The sequence below is a fragment of the Parasteatoda tepidariorum genome, chromosome 7, assembly GCF_043381705.1.
Source record: "Parasteatoda tepidariorum isolate YZ-2023 chromosome 7, CAS_Ptep_4.0, whole genome shotgun sequence".
Lineage (NCBI taxonomy): Eukaryota > Metazoa > Arthropoda > Arachnida > Araneae > Theridiidae > Parasteatoda > Parasteatoda tepidariorum.
This window is the reverse complement of record NC_092210.1, coordinates 60743466-60762876: the sequence shown is the minus strand read 5'-3', so window position 1 is coordinate 60762876 and position 19411 is coordinate 60743466. Positions and strand designations below refer to the sequence as shown.

At 28.8% G+C, this 19411-nt stretch overlaps 1 protein-coding gene across 4 annotated transcripts in view; it reads left to right on the top strand.

Moving 5' to 3' along the window:
* The first annotated feature begins 3428 nt into the window (after window positions 1–3428).
* LOC107443324 (insulin-like peptide receptor) overlaps window positions 3429–19411 on the top strand; it is a 142248-nt gene continuing 126265 nt past the window's right edge. For 2 of the 4 annotated variants that reach the window (XM_016057149.3, XM_016057146.3), the window contains exon 1: window positions 3463–3950. The gene's annotated coding sequence lies outside the window, so the exon portion shown is untranslated. Of the gene's footprint in view, window positions 3955–19411 lie in introns of all 4 variants that reach the window. The other 2 variants (XM_016057147.3, XM_016057148.3) reach the window with 2 other exon arrangements.

Sequence of the window (19411 nt, the reverse complement as noted above, 5' to 3'; positions counted from 1 at the left end):
TTGTACAAAATCATTACAAAATTTATTATTACTGTTATTTAAAATAAAAATACTATTCATGACTAGATAGAAACAGTTTATACCCATTTTTGGTTCCTTAATAATAATAAAATTAGAAAAAATGTATGAAAAAAATGGAGAATAATCAGTACATTTAAAGTTACATTAGATTTAAGCTTATCTAAAATTGATCCTGGTTTTGGACAACTTGCTCCTTTTAGTCTTTTTGAGGGAAATTTTTTAAGGGATTCGGAATAGCACCCGGCCTTATTTTTTTTGTTGCCATCTTTCCTACTTACTTTAAGTTGAGATTCTTCAAGATGAACCTGCAAGAAAATTTGAAATATTTTTCTATATTTTCATATTTAAATTAAATCACATTAAAAGATTCAGAGTTTAAATTTTGTAAACATACTATCCCATTAACTTTTCTACAACAAAAACTAATTATTTCAGCAATTTAACAATAAGAATTTTAAAGAAAAAAAATAACATTTGGATACTCAAAAACGTATGAAAGATCGCATATTAAACAGTTTTCTTATGATAAATGTAAACAAACCGTTTGAACTTTAGGCGATGTATTATAAGTAACTAAAAAAAATAATAAAATCAGTCAGGATTAAAAAGCTAACTATCTGATATATTTAGTGAATCAAAATGAAATACAATTAGAAACAGGTAAATATTTATTTTTGACAAAACAAAAGGAAATACTTAAAAGTGTATACAAAACTTATGAAAAATCGAATGAAAATGTATGAAAAACGAATATTAAATAGATTTCTTATTATAAATGTAAACAAACCGTTTGAACTTTAAGCAATATATTATCATAAGTAACGAAATAAAACTTCAATAAGTCGGGATTAAAAAACTAATTATCTGACATATTAGTGAATCAAAATGAAATACAATTAGAAACAGGTAAATATTTATTTTTAACAGAAAAAAAAAAGTGAAAGAAAAAGAAAAAGGAAACTCTTAAAAGAGTGAATACAAAACTTGCCGATTCTAAGATAAATTTGGCGAATACTTATTCAGTCAAGTTCTTGTCTTTATTTACTGGTTTTATAACACACAAACATTCAAAATAGTTAGATAAATTATTAAATGTTGTTTAAAGGTCATATTTTAAATAAATATTTACTTAATAAATGCAGTTTTCAATAAAAATTCTTATATTTGATACATCGTTAAAATTTAACAATTCTGAAAAATTGTTCCCTTATTTATTTAAAAAAAAACAGACAAAAACAAGCATTCAGGAACAAATTCTAACAACTTAAGATCGTTTATATACTGCATAGATAAGTAAATAGATTCAATAAATTTTAAATAAATTAGTATTTTCCTCACATAAGCAAGCTCCACTACCAGTTATATCTTCTGCAATTTATTACCCACTTCTTCTTTCTTTCGAGATCTGAATGAAATTTTAGCATTAGAAAGCCTTTTTTTAACTATTTGTCCAATTCATCGCTGCACAATTACCCATATTAATAATTTTAATATCAATAATAAAATAAATTCAAAAAATTATAAATAAATGAGTATTTACCGAGAGATCCACTTCCAGGCTGCTAGTTATATCTCCAGCAATTCATTTCAAATTTCTTCTTTCTTTCGAGATTTGATGGATATCTAAATATAAGAAAGCCCCTTTTTTTAAACTGTTTCTCGAATTCATCGCTGCACAATTACCAATATTAATAATTTTAAAAATCTAAATGGGCTTTAAACTCTCACGTTAATGTTAATACTCGCGAACTTGTTTACTTCATATTGGCGTACTGCCAAAGAATTGGTTCAGATTTCCTATTAGAGCCTTAGCTAAAATGCTTGATCCAGTGCTACACAAGTTTATGAGCTTTGTACTGCAATTGTACGCGTTAATTTAAACACTTTAAGCCATAAGTTATTAACGATTAAATTAAAATTTTACAAAATTACTTCCCAAAAAATAATGCTTTATATTGTGTTTCTTAATTCCGGAGAGGTTGCAACGCTTCAATCTTCGAAGCCTCTTATGTTAAATTTATTATTTTAAAGATAAGCATTTTAGTTGTTAATGTTTAGTTGTAAAGTAATGTTTCTTAATTACGGGGAGATTTCAGCATTTCAATATTTGAAGCACCTTATGATGAATTTAGTATTTTAAAGACAATGATTTTTGTTAAAATATTAAAATTAATATTTAATATAATATTTTTGAATTCCGGGGAGGTTGCAACGCTTCAATCTTCTAAGCACCTAATGTTAGATTTACTATTTCAAAAATAATAATTTTTGTTAAAATATTATACTAATATTCTCCCCTTTAACAAAACTGCCTACGCTTGAAATATGTTGGTTTTGTGTGAAATATGCCCCCCTCCCACGTTATACAACTACATGATGTCTGACCGCTACTTAACTGTTAGATTTATGCCAAGTCTAGTCCACTCATTCCTTTCGGTCAATCTATCGTTCTTTAACCTCGTTATGTTGTACTTTTACAATATTTTTTCTTCGATATTTTTATATTAATTATTTTTTCTTTCATATATTTTTTTTTATGTTTAAAAGAGAGAAGAACGGTAAATTTATAAAAGATAGGAAAATAATAACTATTAATTACTCCTTAAAATAAATAAAAACATCATGAGGTTTAAAATTAGTGGATTACACGCGACACTGGAAATAATATGGCGTATGAAAATTAAGGGGTATTAATTTTAACCGAAGTAGCCGAAAGACATCATTATTGATGTCACTTTTTCATTCCATTTTATTTAAAAAGAAAAAATAATTACCCGATAAAAAAAATTAATAAACCCTGTTTGATAAATAAAGTTAAATTTATTAAGTATTTTAAACGGGCAAAAATAAATAAATAATCTATAATAATTAAAACAAAATAAAAATAAAGAGTAAGATCACAAGCATGAGATTAGGCGACGGATTGCATTGAAAAATTTATTTATTCCATAATGTTATAAATATTTGAAGGATAAAAAACATACTCGTTAAGAATAATTTCAACAGAGTAAAAAAAAAAAAAAAAAAAAAAAAAAAAAAAAAAAAAAAACGAAGAAAGATGAAATATTATTTTACTGGACATCTTTTATCGCAATATAAGTATGAACCTCCCAGTAAATGAAGTTAAATTTTTAAATAATTTTTAACGGTCAAAAAAATAAATAAAAATTAAATAAAATAAAAAGTAAGATTTCAAGCAAGAAATGGTGCAACGGATTGTAGGGAAAAAATAATTTATTCCATTATGTTACGAATATTTGAAAATCAAAATAAAATTTAGAATCTCGTTAAGAATAATTTCTATTGAAATCATTCTTAAAAGAAGAAAAACAAAGCTAGCACAAAAGAAAAACAAAACAAGAGGAATCATTATTTTGTTGCACATCTTCTACCGCCATCCCCGCATCGTAGTAGGTCTCTTTGAATGAGATCGGCCGTCTTGCCGCAGCCAATGAGCGTCGTTGGTTGTTTACACTCGGCGATATGTGCGTAAATGATTGATTTAGAAGTCGTACGTTCGGGGCGACTTGTTTACCAGAAAAAGTCAACTTGTTTTGTAGAATACTATTTATCGGTGGCATTCTGTTAATACCAATTGTTTCAGGGCCTTATACAACGGATTTTCTCAGTTTGATCCATGTAAAGAATGTGATTGTGTTGTGATTCTTTTTGCCTTTCCTGCTGCGGGGGGGCAGGATTAAAAAAATGATACCTTTTCTGCAGCATTGTGATACGAATTTCAGTGCCCGTCTTCTTGTGGATATTATTTGTAGGTGGTGCTATGTGTCGACCCTTCATTGATGAAATTATCTTCAAGTTTTGTGTTAATGAGGTTGTAAAATCTTGCCAAGCCACTAGTAAAGGATAATACTATAATATTAATTTGATTACTTCAATGTTTGATACCTATAACCAAAGGAATTTCCATAGTAAGTACGTTTACATCGATTTGTTTTGTTGTTCTAACTTTGTGTTTTACTTCGTCGATTTTTATATTTCATTTTTCATAAGCAAAGTTTCTTGTGTTTGTTTTTATAACAATATTTCCTCCTGTTCTTACCTTGTTATTTCTTGATTATAGAGTGTTGATTTGTAACAAATGCGATTTCAAAATATTTTTTGATCAAATGATCAAAATGTTTTTATTTCGTATGCGTGATCTTAACAGCTTATTGTTTTTGTAAAATCAAATCTAACGTGCATATTATGTTTCTTCGTTATGCATTATTATTTGATGTTATTGAATTCTAAGATCGAAAATTTCATTCCATTAATTGTTGACAAATACTGTAGTGTAAACAAAACTACTGAACAACTTTTTATTGGTAGATCAATGCAGTTATATACACACAATGTTCTTAATACAACTCAAAGAAGTTGACTTTTTTTTGTTTTTTTGTAAAGATTTAATTATATTTGAAATTTAATTTTTGTGACTGCAAACTGCCCGCTCATTTTTACTTTCCATCATGCCTATATTAGGCTTTTATCAAGAAAATATGTAATGAAAAGTTTAATGGGAAATTATAATGTAATTAACTTTATGAATGCATTTCCTTTTCATAATTTATTCAATTGTTATCAGAGTAAGCTTATATATTTTTTAAAAGTTTTGTAAATTTTTTTCCATTAGCATTTTATTTAAATAATATCTATAAAACGGCCGTAATATCATTAAATAAATAAGGAATTATTAACTAGATGTAATTAAGTTTTCAAAAATCTGAGCTGGTAAAATAAAACTTCTAAATCTCTGAACCCATGTGACCCTGAATCCCCAAGGTTCTGCAGAACATCTTTCGAGAATCGTTGGTTTATAGAGCATTCATGTTAATTGATGATGGAATGGGATGCTTTGTCGAAACTTATAATGGTTCTTCTACCAGGTGTTGAATATAAACCTTATTGTTTTATCCCGTCGGGACTGACAGATTGAGTAATAAGTGCTTTCTGCTTTCCCAGGCCCACATTCTCCAGTAAACATACTATTACGAGTATAGTGTATAAGGATAACGTCCATGTGATCATGGGCCACTAGAGTTTGAAATGTTGTTTTATGTGTGATATCATGAGCTGTGTAAGGTGAATCGCACGATCACGTATATGTCGGTCCTGTGATATTTTTTAATATTTTTAATTAGTGCAGTGAAATCTTTCGGGAGCGACCACTCACTGTTCTACAGTAAATTGGTCTCTCTTAGGGGTTACCTTTATTGACCTCGAAGTATTATTGAAGGTACATGATTTGGAAGACTTCCATATCGGGATCTGTGGCAGAATAATCTCCAAGTCTTGGCAACTTCTGCGCAGTAGCCTGCGGGAAGCTAAAAGAAACATCTCTAAATGTATAGCTCTTACCGTGCAAACATGTACATTTTTAAAAAAACAATTTGCAAGTTTAAAATCTATTTGGCACCTTGGCGATTGTAGTTGGTCTTGGAATTATCCCCAGTGATTTTTTGCCAGCAATTTAAATTTTACTCAGTAAGTATTATTGGTGCGGAAATGCCGCTTGTACTGGCATTGTAATAACCAGATCGATGAATAAGATTTAACGTCAATAAAAATGACCTTTATTGTTATAATTATGTGTAAAAACAAACTTAACAATTTCGAATGATAGAACTATTTTAAATAAATAAAAAATTATGTGTTTTGTTTTAGTTTGCATTTAATTTTATATCATAAAAATTAGTTAGCTTTAAAAAATGAGAAGAAGTTTGTTTGTTTAAGTTAGTTTTTTTTTGTTAAAAAAAACTTTTTTTCTTCTAATTTAATTTTCAACTCTAAAAATAAATCATTGATAGCTTTGTCTTCAGAGCTTTCTGGCTGTGACATGAGTTTGTCGATCTCTTTTTGAGATGGTCAGAAAGAGCTCTCTAAATACAGTGGAGCATCGTTTATACGACGATCACTTATACGACGTTTACATTTATACGACGTTTTAGTGTGGTCCCAAATCATTCCTATTCATTTTAATATAAAAATATATCGTTTATACGACGCACAGAATCGGTTATACGTCGGTTTTTAGATTTTGTTCACGTTTATATAATTTTTTATTTTTACTTGTGTATTTTAAAAAAGGGCGGAATTTGCCAACATGAATGATACAGAAAAGGGTGCCAACAAGAATGCTTGGATGTCGACCGTAATTTTTACTAGATGACTGAAAAAACTTGACAATGCTATGAAGAAGGAAAAACGAAAAATTTTGCTATTCATCGACCAATGTCCAGCGCACCCATCGATACTAATTATTTCGGAAAATGTAAAAGCTCCCTTTTTTCCTGCAAATTGCACAAGTGCGCTTCAGCCATTAGATTTTGCAGTGATTGGAAATCTAAAATTGCATCATAGAAAGCAGTAAGTTCAACTCGCTATTCAAAGCATTGTAGAGACTAATAGCAAGAAAATATAATTAAAGGTATCATACATTCAAATTGCTCACTGAAAATTTTTTTTCTTTGGTTACTTGTTTGTTCTGCTTTGTCTAATTTAGAAATTTATGTAAATCAACACGTTAAACATTAAAATTAACTGAAAACAGAGTTAGTTTCAGTTTTAGAAGTTAAAATCGATTATACGACGTTATCGTTTATACGACGTTTTTCGGTGGTCCCTTCGGCGTCGTATAAACGATGCTCCACTGTAAGAGCCACTCACAATTATTTTGAATACAATCAAATCTACTTCTCTTTTAGAGATGGTCAGGAAGAGCTCTCCAAATAAGAGCCACTCACAAATATTTTGAATGCAATCAAATCTACTTATTTATTAATTTTTATTTGTTTCAATATTTTTTCGTGTTTCCTTATTTGACCTCCGCATTTGGGGTAGAGGTTTGCCCAATTGCTGATGAATTCTCCTAAAGGGTTTCTTTAACGCAAAGTCTATGAAAAAAATTCTATCCCTTCCTAAAGTGGTTGCAAATAGAGGATGTTGTTACACAGATGTGGTTTTTTCTTAAGGTTTCACTGTATTATGAAGTATCAGAAGTCAGTAATTTTTATACTTCCCAACAAAGGAAGAAATTAAGAGTTTTTGGCGAACAATATATTCTAGTCAGGGCCTTATTTATAAATGTGGGGGTGCTAAGCACAGAATTGTCAGTGGCCTCATAGTCGTTACTTTGAACCAAATTTGCTTGTCGTTTAATTACAGGGGTCTGTCCAGACATTTTGTGAAAGGTCCGGTTTTTGTGAAAAAATTACTCACATTCTTCCAACCAGGGTCCTGCTTTTATGAACTTGTGCAAATAGGGTCCGGTTATTGCAAAAAACTTTTTCCATGAGTTTTTAAATAGATTGAAGATTATGCTCAGCACTGTATAATTATAATAAAAAAAATTAAATTTTCGAAAATAAACAGCAATTGCTGCTTCTAAATTAGAGATGCAACATACAAATATTTGGTATTTAGCCTATATTGTTGAACGCAGAATATTCATTTCGGACTAATAATGGAAGAATTGTCTGCCGAAGACAAAATTTAATTCGTTTACATCCTTCTTTCTTGTTTTCTGCCCTGGGAAGGGTTTATTCAATTAACAAAGCAATAGTGAAGATAAACAAATTGGTGAAGGGTCCGATTAAAAGAAAAATCATTTTGTGAATGGTCCGTTTTTAAGTTAAAATATTTTGTCGAAACCAAATTTCTTCTAAGCAGACCCCTGAATTATGATGAATTTTTTAAAATGATTTGCATCATAAGTAAATTACAATATAGTGAGTAAATTTGAGCTAATATTTATTTAAATTTTTGTTAACTCTTGATTCTCTAATAGACAATTCCTAAGATAAAACACAAAAATAATAGGGGTCCCCGAAGATGTGAGGGCCTAGGCTTGTGCCTCTCAGACCTTCTTATAATAAATCAGACACTAATTCTTGGCTGGTTGGCATAAAGTACATGCATTTATTGCATTATTTTAATTGTTATAGTGCATTAATTCTTTGCAAGGACAGGCGTTTTAAACAATGATTTTTTGGAAAAGTAAAAATAGATCCAGTTTTTATGTTAAAAAATTAAAATATTTAGTTTAATAAAAATAATATAAGTTTGCTTTTAATATTTAAAAATGAAGTTCCACAAATTATCCATATATACCATGGTATGAAATTTCAATTCTAATAGTACTACCCAGACTAAAATTTTTGCTTGTCACTAAAAATATGAACAATTTTTAAAATGTTTAAATGTTACATAAAGATTTTTTTATTATTAAAAACTATAAAAGAATGTAGAGACTGAGAAATGGAAGCACATTATTGCAAATAAGCTATTATATTAATTTAAAATAAGGTTCTTTTAAGGTCTCAATGGTTTCAGTATTGCCCGCATCTCATTAAAATAAGAAAATTAAAGTATCAGTAATGCCAATACTATTGGTTAAGTGCAGTTCTACTGTCAAATTGTATACCTCTTCTTACTGCACTAAACTTCTCTAGAATACTACTCTAGAATCAAACTCTGTTACTAGCGCCAAGCTAAATGTTTGGTCGCCAATGACGAGTGGAAATTTCGCACTCTGATGTAATACAGTATGTAAAATATTTTCAAAGAAAAAGATGGTAACATTTTTGCACACATTTTCTTCTTTGCGTGTAATAATGTAGTTTGTCTCTGTTGAAATTATAGCAAAATCCTATCGAAAAATAATTTATTTTTTACTGCCTGCATACCAATATTTTCTTAAACTTTTGTAGCTTAAATACTTATTTGTCTTCGAACTACATATATTTTAATTGCTTTTTAGTTAAATAAAGATTCTTAAAAAGAAAGATAAAAAAAATTTTACTGTAAATTTTTTTTTGTTGTAGAATTATTGGAATAAGTTAAAAACAATTATAGGTTTTTTTTGTGGTTATTTAGGCTGTTTTTTTTCATAATTTTCTAGCATTAGTTTAATTCTTGCGTTAAAATAAAATATACAAGGAGTGAATAAACAATTTAGAAGACAACAAAGTTAATGATTGCTCCTTTGGCTTAAACAGATTGCCGCTACCTCTTCCTTTCCACAACTGCTCCCGTTATAACGGAATATTTTTCTTGGATATTTTAGATTGTTGAAAATTTTATGTTTTACTATTTTATTTTTAATTCAATGAATTTGATTTACAATGAATCGAATCTCACTAAAAGAAATGCATAAAATGAGATATTATTTAGAATCAATATTGAAACTAAAATATTCCTTGATTTTTTACTGAAAAGGTTAAAATTATAATTTAATCAATACAAGCTAGTTCCTGAATAAATGTAATCTTTATTTTTATTCAAAATCAACACCTTTATTAATTTGTAAAGACCAAGGCCGAATTTGCCTGATGTGAAATGAGAATAAAATAATTTAGATCAGGAAACAATAAAAAACAAACAAAAAATCAATTATTATAAATTATTTTCTGTGTATATAAGCAGACTACAGAGTATTAAAGTAATTTTGCCGATATATGACCCTCTGGAGAGGAATTTTGTGCGTAGGTATTATGATCTATGCGCTCAAGAATAATGTTTATAAACGATTTGCGTAGCTCTCACGATTACAGCTATCACAAATTATTGCAAAATTTCGGAATTTTTAAATGATAAACCCACTTTTTATGTTTGAAAAGTAATCCTTACAGTAAAAAACCGAAAATGGAGTTGGGACGATATTTTAAGCACAAGAAATTGCGATATTAATCTTTTGTCAAGCATCTCGCCATTTTTCGCGATCACTAATGAGAAGAGAGTGTGATAAAAACCATTAAAAACAGAAAAAATTACAAAGAAAGCATTTTTTGTTTTAAATATTTTTGCCATCTCTGACACGTTATTAGTTTCTTCTCTGCTTTTAGAGGTTTTTATTACACTGTCTTCTCGTTAGTGATCACGAAAAATGGCGATACTTGGCAAAAGCCTTGGAATTAGTGTCGTAATTTCTTGTGCTAAAAATATCATTCTAACTCCATTTTAGGTTTTTACTGTACGGATTATGTTTCAATCATAAAAGCGGGTATTGCCATTCGAAAATTTCGAAATTTTGTCACTGTATCCATGAAAGCTACATAAAAAAAAAAGTTTAAAAGTGCTTGTATTCCAATAAGCAAATAACATTTAAATCCCCGTATTCAATCAGCAGAAGCAGAGGTAATTGAAATTGTTTGTTAAAGAGCAAATTATTTTATATACAGTTAATGGGAACTAATAACTTAGTAGTTTCACGCCGTTTTTATCCTCATTAAGTCTCTTTTATCATTAGTCTATTTTGAACATCAAATAACTCATAATTACTTCTCAAGATAAAACCTTTAACTCCTATGAGTTCGGAGTTGGAAAAAAATAAACTGAGGTTATATTTAAATATTATATTCTAAAAAAATCTTATCGTCTATGATCAATAATTTTTTTAAAGAAAAAAATTAGGTGATTTAAGTCCATCATTTAGAAAGAAAAGAAAGTAAAACACACAAGTAAATCAAATCTAGTGATTTAAATCTTGCTAATCCTGACTGTGTAGTGACGTAGTGCATTGAAATTTTTAAGTCTTGGCCGATTTAAACAAATTTAAGATTATCTAACAGGGGTCTGTTTAGAAGAAATTTGGGTTCGTTAAAAAATATCTTTTCATGAAAACGGACCCTTTACAAAGTAATTTATCTTTTAATCGGTCCCTTCACAAGAGACACTCGATAGACATTTGCGTATTATTGTAAATGGGCGGGAAAAATTGACTGATGCTGAGTGTTCAGCTGTTATAGTTATTTTCAAATCTACTGGCAATCGACATATATTGCTCTAAAATTTTGTTAATCATGTTTTTCTGCTTTAATTCTAAGACTAAGTTTGATCTCATTTCCGTTATATTAAGTGCCTTAACCTCTTCGTAGTCAAAAAAAATTTATAAATTCCAAATGTAGTATTCTAAGAAAATATTTATATTTCTGCAAACATCGTGTGCACATTCTTATTGATATTAAATGATATTTTTTTTGTAAATAAATAATTGAGCACTATATTATTCATAAAATTAATTGATAAAATATTATGTAAATAAAAATTAACTTATGTCAGTTTTTTAAAAAAAATATTATAAATTTAAGAATTGTTTAAGTTTACTTAATGTGTAACTCATTAGAAGTGATACATAAATAAGTTGTGTTGTTTAAAATATGTCAATTGAAATTATTAAAAATGTGAGTGATTTTGTTTCCATTATTCGTCCGAAATAAATATTCTGTGTTGTGCAGTATAGGCTAAATACCAAATATTTGTATGTTGCATCTATTTATTTTTGAAATTTTAATTTTTTTTAAATTATAATTTTACGGTGTTTAGCATAATCTTGTATTCATTTACAATTTAAAAACTCCTTGAAAAAGTTTTTTACAATAACAGGACCCTATTTGCACAAATTCCGAAAACAGGACCCTGGTTGAAAGAATGTGACGTAACGCTTATTTCCCATCATCATTCATGTCTCTATATATTGAGAATTAAATATTCGATTGCGTAAAAAAATAGTACGATTTCGTGTTTGATTTAGCAACTCAATTATGTGTAATCAAATAGCATATTTTTAAAGTGTGCCCCTCGAACCACTCCACAATGGTTAACATTCCGATCATTAATTTAAAATGATCAGAGGTATGTCCAGACATTTTGTGAAAGGTCCGTTTTTCGTGAAATTGTGAAAAAATTACTCACATTCTTTCAATCAGGGTCCGCTTTTATGAATTTGTGCAAATAGGGTCCGTTATTGCAAAGCAAAAAACTTTTTCAAGGAGTTTTTAAATTGTAAAGATATACAAGATTATGCTCAACACTGTAAAATTATAATTAAAAAAATTAAATTTTAAAAAATAAACAATTGCTGCTTCTAAATTAGAGATGCAACATACAAATATTTGGTATTTAGCCTATACTGCTGAACGCAGAATATTCATTTCGGACGAATAATGGAAGAATCGTCTGCCGAAGATAAAACTTAATTCGTTTACATCCATCTTTCCTGTTTTCTTCCCTGGAAAGGGTTTATTCGATTGACAAAATAATAATGAAGATAAACAAATTTTTGAAGGGTCTGTTTTTAAGTTAAAATATTTTGTGAAGGGTCCGTTTTTAAGTTAAAATATTTTGTGAAGGGTCCGTTTTTATGGAAAGATATTTTGTGAAGGGTCCGTTAACGGACCCAAATTCCTTCTAAACAGACCCCTGATGATGCTGGTATCTTGAAATCAGTGGGGAATTATTTAAATATTTTGTAGTTAGCAACAGTATAATTATTTAAACAGACCTTATGATATACTTTTTGTCTTCCAAAAGGTCCTGAGAAACTCACTTCTTGAATATCGCCGTTGAGTTAGTTGATGTATGTAATTCGTTAAGGTCAGTTAATATGACGCACTTCCAGCTTATTTATTATGTCTTTTTAGTTGCGTACGCTTTTGAATTGTTTATTACTCAGTGTTTAATGATTAATTATTTATTGATGTGTTGTGTTTGTTCCCGTAATTGCGCATTTATTGTATCTTATTCTATGAAGAATATAAGTTCTCACTTACCATGTATGCCAGGGGTCTGTCCAGACATTTTGTGAAAGGTCCGGTTTTTTGTGAAATAGTGAAAAATTAAATTCTTTCAACCAGGGTCCTGCTTTTATGAACTTGTGCAAATAGGGTCCGGTTATTGCAAAAAACTTTTTCAAGGAGTTTTTAAATTGTAAATAGATACAAGATTATGCTCGGCACTGGAGAATTATAATAAAAGAAATTAAATTTTCAAAAATAAACAGCAATTGCTGCTTCTAAATTAGAGATGTATAACTTACAAATATTTGGTATTTATACTGCTGAACGCAGAATATTCATTTCAGACGGATAATGGAAGAATCGTCTTACGAAGACAAAACTTAATTCGTTTAAATCCATATTTCTTGTTTTCTGCCCTGGGAAGGGTTTATTCAATTAATAAAAGAATAATGGAGGTAAACAAATTTGTGAAGGGTCCGATTAAAAGAAAAATCATTTTGTGAAGGGTCCGTTTTTAAGTTAAAATATTTTGTGAAGGGTCCGTTTTTATGAAAAGATATTTTGTGAAGGGTCCGTTTTTATGAAAAGATATTTTGTGAAGGGTCCGTTAACGGACCCAAGTTTCTTCTAAACAGACCCCTGTATGCGTTTGGCGCATGGACCTCTCGGTTTACCATCTCAAGAAGCTTTTCCAGTAATTAAGAAATGCACTTTCTTGCTTTAATTATTGCTATAATTTAATAACATTATAAGACTTAGAACAAAACCGTTTATTTTTTTGAAAATAATTTAATTTTTTTCTCTTAAGCCTGGTATTACCCTTATTAAAATACTAACTTAACTTGCCTTACACTGAACTCCAGACAGATGCATATTAAAATATCCAAAATATTGGTTCCGGTTAAATCAATAGGACGCTATACCGACCATTGCAAATTGTTGTTCATCTAGATTAGTAGTTTGAAATATAAATTTAAGAAGTAACTTCCGGCAAACCCAGATTCCTAGAACTAAATTTCAAACGCTGGATTTTTTTTCTTCTAATGTATTAAAATGCAAACAAATTATGGCAGGATAACTCAAAATTACGCAGCGGAGAAATAGTCCGACTGTAGCTTGTTTGCAATTTCGAATTTTTTAAATATTTTTTTTTTCAGCATTTAAAATTTCTTAGTTTACTCTTAAGTTTACATGAACTCTTTTTTCTATAAATTTTAACTTTTCTAATACTAATGGAGGTGAAACAAAATTTGTTTATACCCTGGTATGATCTTTTTAAGTAATAAAGTAAAGATAAGTTGGAAAATTTAAACTTAATAGTAATTTTTATAAGAATTAGTAGTAATGCTATAATTTTTCAATTTTTACACTGGGGAATATAAAACCCACCTTGCAGAATGCATACTATATAAGCAATTGCATATTAATTGTGGAAAATGCAATAAAGATTATTTATGACAACCATTTAATATTATTGGGATTAAAAGCTCGGATATGAAAAAAACAGAAGAGTTCACTATTGTAAGACATATAACTTATTTTTTTTTTTCTTTCCCCAAACTCATTCTCTGAAATAAAATTTATTTTCTTGTTCGAAATACGTATAACAGCAGGCAGTTAACAAAGCTATAACATATTGGCAAACTTAAAATTCCGTGCTTTTTTTAGGATGCCATTTGGGAACTTCTTTAGCAAGCTCTTAAATTATTGTAGGATTTTTAAGTTTATTTTCCTTAATTTTTTTAAAAATTTAGTTCATGTGCAATAATTTAATCCCGTGCAATAATTACAAATTAAAATTAAATTTTTATCAGAATCTTCGTCTTGTTATCACCTAAATAAATTTATTAATTCATAGTTTGCGATAAAAGAATACTTAATCCGGTTAAATTTTTAATCTTATTATAGTACAACAGAATGTTAGAGAATATCTCTTGTTTTGTTTGAAATATATTAGCATAATTTGAAGGCTGTTCGCCCCATTGTATTAATGTTATTGTCGCTCTTTTATCTGTATTTTAAGAAATCATAACTTTTCACAACTCATTTGCTGTGTCGCGGGATCGATAAATTCGTAGAGTCTTATATCAAATATCAAAATATTTCATGTTGATAAAGAAATAAATTACAAAAAAAATTGTTAATTTAACTTGTAAAGTTATTGTGACTCGTACGCCCATTTCACGCATTGCATAATATCGTGTCAAAAACCAAGATTTTAAAATTACTACTAAAAAAAAAACATTTCATTTAATTATTTTTATAAAAAGCGAGAACTTATTTTTACATATTTACAAAAACAGAACCCTGGAGAAAAGAACCAAAATCTAAAAAAACTTTGTATTCAGAAATATGCATTTCATTGTATACATTTCACAGAAACATGGACTTTTACAAAAAGTTTTAACAGACCACAGGGTTTTATAAATTTTTACAAAAGGAATAGATGTTTTGAAATTTAACGAAAACAGGGCCTTTCTCAAAAAAAAAGAAAATCGGGAAATGACGCCTCTATTTAATCATGAATGCTTAACTAAAGATTGAAGTTCGTGTTGTTGATTGAGGGGTCCGTTCCAATATGACGATGCAAAACACCAACAGAGGGCTTATTTTTGCCGGCAAGGGGGAGAGTTATGAGAAATGTTTACGTATCGATCAGAATTCTCTGATTTTTAAGTTTTGCTTTAAAATGCGAAATTAAATTGAGAAAAAAATAAAATAACAATAAATAACAAAGCAATTAGGAAAGAAATTAGATTTGGAAAAATTAAAATAAGTTAAACTTGGGGGGGGGAGGGGGCGGCGAAAAAGTTGGAAAAAACTTCTTTAAGGAGATTTTGAGGTCAAGAATTAATGATCACAGAAACGTACAAAAGTATAGCAAAAATATTCTACTTTAAATTTTTATAATAAACAAGAACATAATTTTTATTTTTGCTAAGCTTCATATTTTAACTCTGTGGTTTAATTACTGCATTAAAAATTATAGTTAAAGCAAAAAGTAAGGTGGTATTTTTTTTACGTAAGCAATATAGGTGGTTTGTGATTTGCTTAATTTTGCTGACAAGAGTGCATGAGTTAAAAATTGCCAAAAAAAAAAATGCTTACATAATATTGGAACGGGCTCTTAATTGGTTACCTGCTGGTTGATTTGAATACGGATAGATCAATAAATTCGTGATGCTGCATTAACTCTTATCTCTTCCTACTTGCCCTCATGTATATTTAAAAATATTTTTATTACGGATTATTATTCTGTTTCGAATTGCGGAATATGGATCTCCGAATGTGCTGTTCATTTACAAAACGACAGTTAGTAAAAATTACTGATATTTTTTTGTTCGGCAGTACCCGATTTGGAAATTATTTCTAATATTGTTCTTTACTTTTTTTTTCTCCTCGGCTACTATTCAACGCATTTTCGTTCTTTTGAAGTGCGGTTATACCTTGAAACAACATCTGTTACCAGGGGTCTGTCCAGACGTTTTGTGAAAAGTCCGGTTTTCGTGAAATTGTGAAAAAATTACTCTTATTCTTTCAACCAGGGACCGCTTTTATGAATTTGTGCAAATAGGGTCCGGTTATTGCAAAAAATAATTAGATACAAGATTATGCTCGGCGCAGTCAAATTATAATAAAAAAGAAATTAAATTTTAAAAAATAACAGCAATTGCTGCTTCGAAATTAGATGCAACATACAAATATTTGGTATTTAGCCTATACTGCTGAACGCAGAATATTAATTTCGGGCGAATAATGGAAGAAGCGTCTGTCTAAGAAAAAACTTAATTCCTTTACATCCATCTTTCTTGTTTTCTGCCCTGGGAAGGGTTTATTCGATTAACAAAACAATAATGAAGATAAACGAATTTGTGAAGGGTCCGATTAAAAGAAATCATTTTGTGAAGGGTCCGTTTTTATGAAAAGATATTTTGTGAAAGGTCCGTGAACGGACCCGAATTTCTTCAATTTCGAAAAGACAGGTTGGTCGATCTACTGTCCGCTAAAATTCAACTGCAAGTTGAAATTTGAGGTGCTGATCGGATCATTTTGAATTATAACTTTTTTTTCTCCAATTCCTTTTGTTCGAAAGTTATTGTAATTTTAAGTGTTTTTTTTACAAATTTTTTTTCTTTAAATGATAATTAGTTATCACTCTCGCAATTTTCATTTTATAAACGATCGCTTGACTTGTCAAAAGCTACAAAAAATTGAATAAATAAAAAAAGAAAAGAAAGGCTACATGTTGCCAGATATAAATCTTAACTTTTATGTCGATATTTTTAAAAATATAATGACAGAAAAAAGATGAACTGGTTTCCATTGTTAACAGTTATGATATAAGGTTATCGTTATATATTGTTAAGAAATAAAATTTCTTCACATGCAAGTTACTGTTTATTGACGATTATTTTTGTATTTGAATATATATTTTCTTGGATGCAAAACCTGAAAAATAAATTTCTTTGCACCGTTGGTATGTTAAATTTCACAGAAACGAAGAAATTAGGTTTTTATTAACGAGAAAAGTATTTAAAACTCATATAGATTTTTACGAAAATTGTCCGTAAAAAAATGACAACTAATATATTTTAGTTCGCGGGTCACAAAAAAAGGCTTCGCGGGCCGGATGCGGCCCCCGGGCCGCCAGTTGGAAACCCCTGTCCTAGAAGACAAATGGAAAAACGAAATTTGAGGAAATTAAACTGGATTACTTTATACCGAACCACAATATTTTGCACTTCTTTTTTTTTTTTAAAAAAAAAAGTATTGTATTCAGACAAGTCAATTTCATCATTTTTACTGTTTTTATTATAACGCAGCATTTTAACTGAACGTCTCATACTATTAATTTATTGTCACTTTTTCCCTGTACTGTAATATAGATAACCGGTAATTTGTGAATTTAAGAGTTGAAGTTTTGTTTTAGGAACTAAAAACAAATTTTTTTCTCTTCTGTTTTTCTTTTATAGGTATTTTTGTTATGGCACAGCGCTTTTTTTTAGTGAACGTTACTAATAAATTTTATTTTATAGCAATTTTTTTTCTTCTAAAAATATGGCTATGGTAAAAATTTAAACTGAGCAGGGGTCTGTTTAGAAGAAATTTGGGTCCGTTCACAAAATATCTTTTCATAAAAAACGGACCCTTCACAAAATGATTTTTCTTTTAATCGGACCCTTCACAAATTTGTTTATCTTCATTATTATTTTGTTAATCGAATAAACCAGGGTTGGCAAGATTTTGCCGCAGGTGGAAAAAACCATGGTAAATACCGGTAAAAACCGTCCTGGCAAAAACAGGTTTTTGCCAAGCAAAGTGGCAAAAAGTGGCAAAAACCTATATTGTCCAAGATGAGAGGACAAAAACACATTTTTGATACAAAATTATTCCTAAAATTGAAATATATACTATAAATATAAATAATTACAAAAAAATTAACAAAACTATTATTCCATAATTAAATGATAATGTAATAATATATCATTTTAGTAGTTTAAAACATTATTGATTGGAAAATTTGTGATTATTCTCCTTTTTCCAGTGAAATGAACTTATTTTAAATTAATACAAATATGATTTAAGGCATAAAATATCTATCAACATGTGTAATTAATTATTGTACAAATAATTTTTTATAATAAATAATAGTATTATACAAATAATAATATTTATTTGTAAAAGAACATTTATTTTAGGATTCTAAAATGAAAAGAGATCAAAAACTTTCAATCTTTTAAAAATTATTACCCTTAGGTACATTAATTATTAATATGTTAAAAATAATTTTTTCATGTAATGTATCAAAATTATTATTCCTTATGATTGATTTAAATTTGTTTCAAGTATTTTGTAATAATATTTAATCAGCAATTTATATAATTTGGTTTTTGCCGGTTTTTACCAGTTTTTGCCGGTTTTTACCAGGTTTTTGCCACTGTCTTGGCAAAAACCCCTTTTTGCCGGCAAAAACTCCAACCCTGGAATAAACCCTTTCCAGGGCAGAAAACAAGAAAGATGGATGTAAACGAATTACGTTTTGTCATCGGCAGACGATTCTTCCATTATTCGTCCGAAATTAATATTCTGCGTTCAGCAGTATAGGCTAAATACCAAATATTTGTATGTTGCATCTCTAATTAAGAAGCAGCAATTGATGTTTATTTTTTAAAATGTAATTTTTTTAATTATAATTTTACAGTGCTGAGCATAATCTTGTATATCTTTACAATTTAAAAACTCCTTGAAAAAGTTTTTTTTTTGCAATAACGGACCCTATTTGCACGAATTCATAAAAGCGGACCCTGGTTGAAAGAATGTGAGTAATTTTTTCACAATTTCACGAAAAACGGACCTTTCACAAAATGTCTGGACAGACCCCTGCTGAGATTTTCAATTTTAAGATTTTCATTAAAAAAATTAAGAAAGTTTTTTGTTTCAATTTAGTTTTTTTTTGTTTTTTAAAGAAAAACTTTTTTTATAGATATTTTAATTATAACATGGTAATTTTTAAGAGCATTTATGTTAGACCTTTTTTTCTTGACTTTTTTGGTAATTGAAAAACTGAGATGGTCAGCTGCAAAATTTTCTTTCGAAAATTAAGATAAATTTTTATTTTCTGTTTCGCTTTTGTATATAATCTTTAGTTTTTATGATAGCGCGGCAATTTCAGAAGCGTTTATGATAAGCCTTATTTTTAGCGTCATTTTATGAATATGTTTTTACAGAAAATATTATTCTTAGCATTGGAATTTTGGTTTCAGTGTTGCTGCGCCTCTAAAGATGTTGCTATTTAGTCCCGAATCTACGATACTCGGCCGATTTTTTTTTTGTGCCGAATATTCGATATTCGACCAAATTACATTCATTGCCGT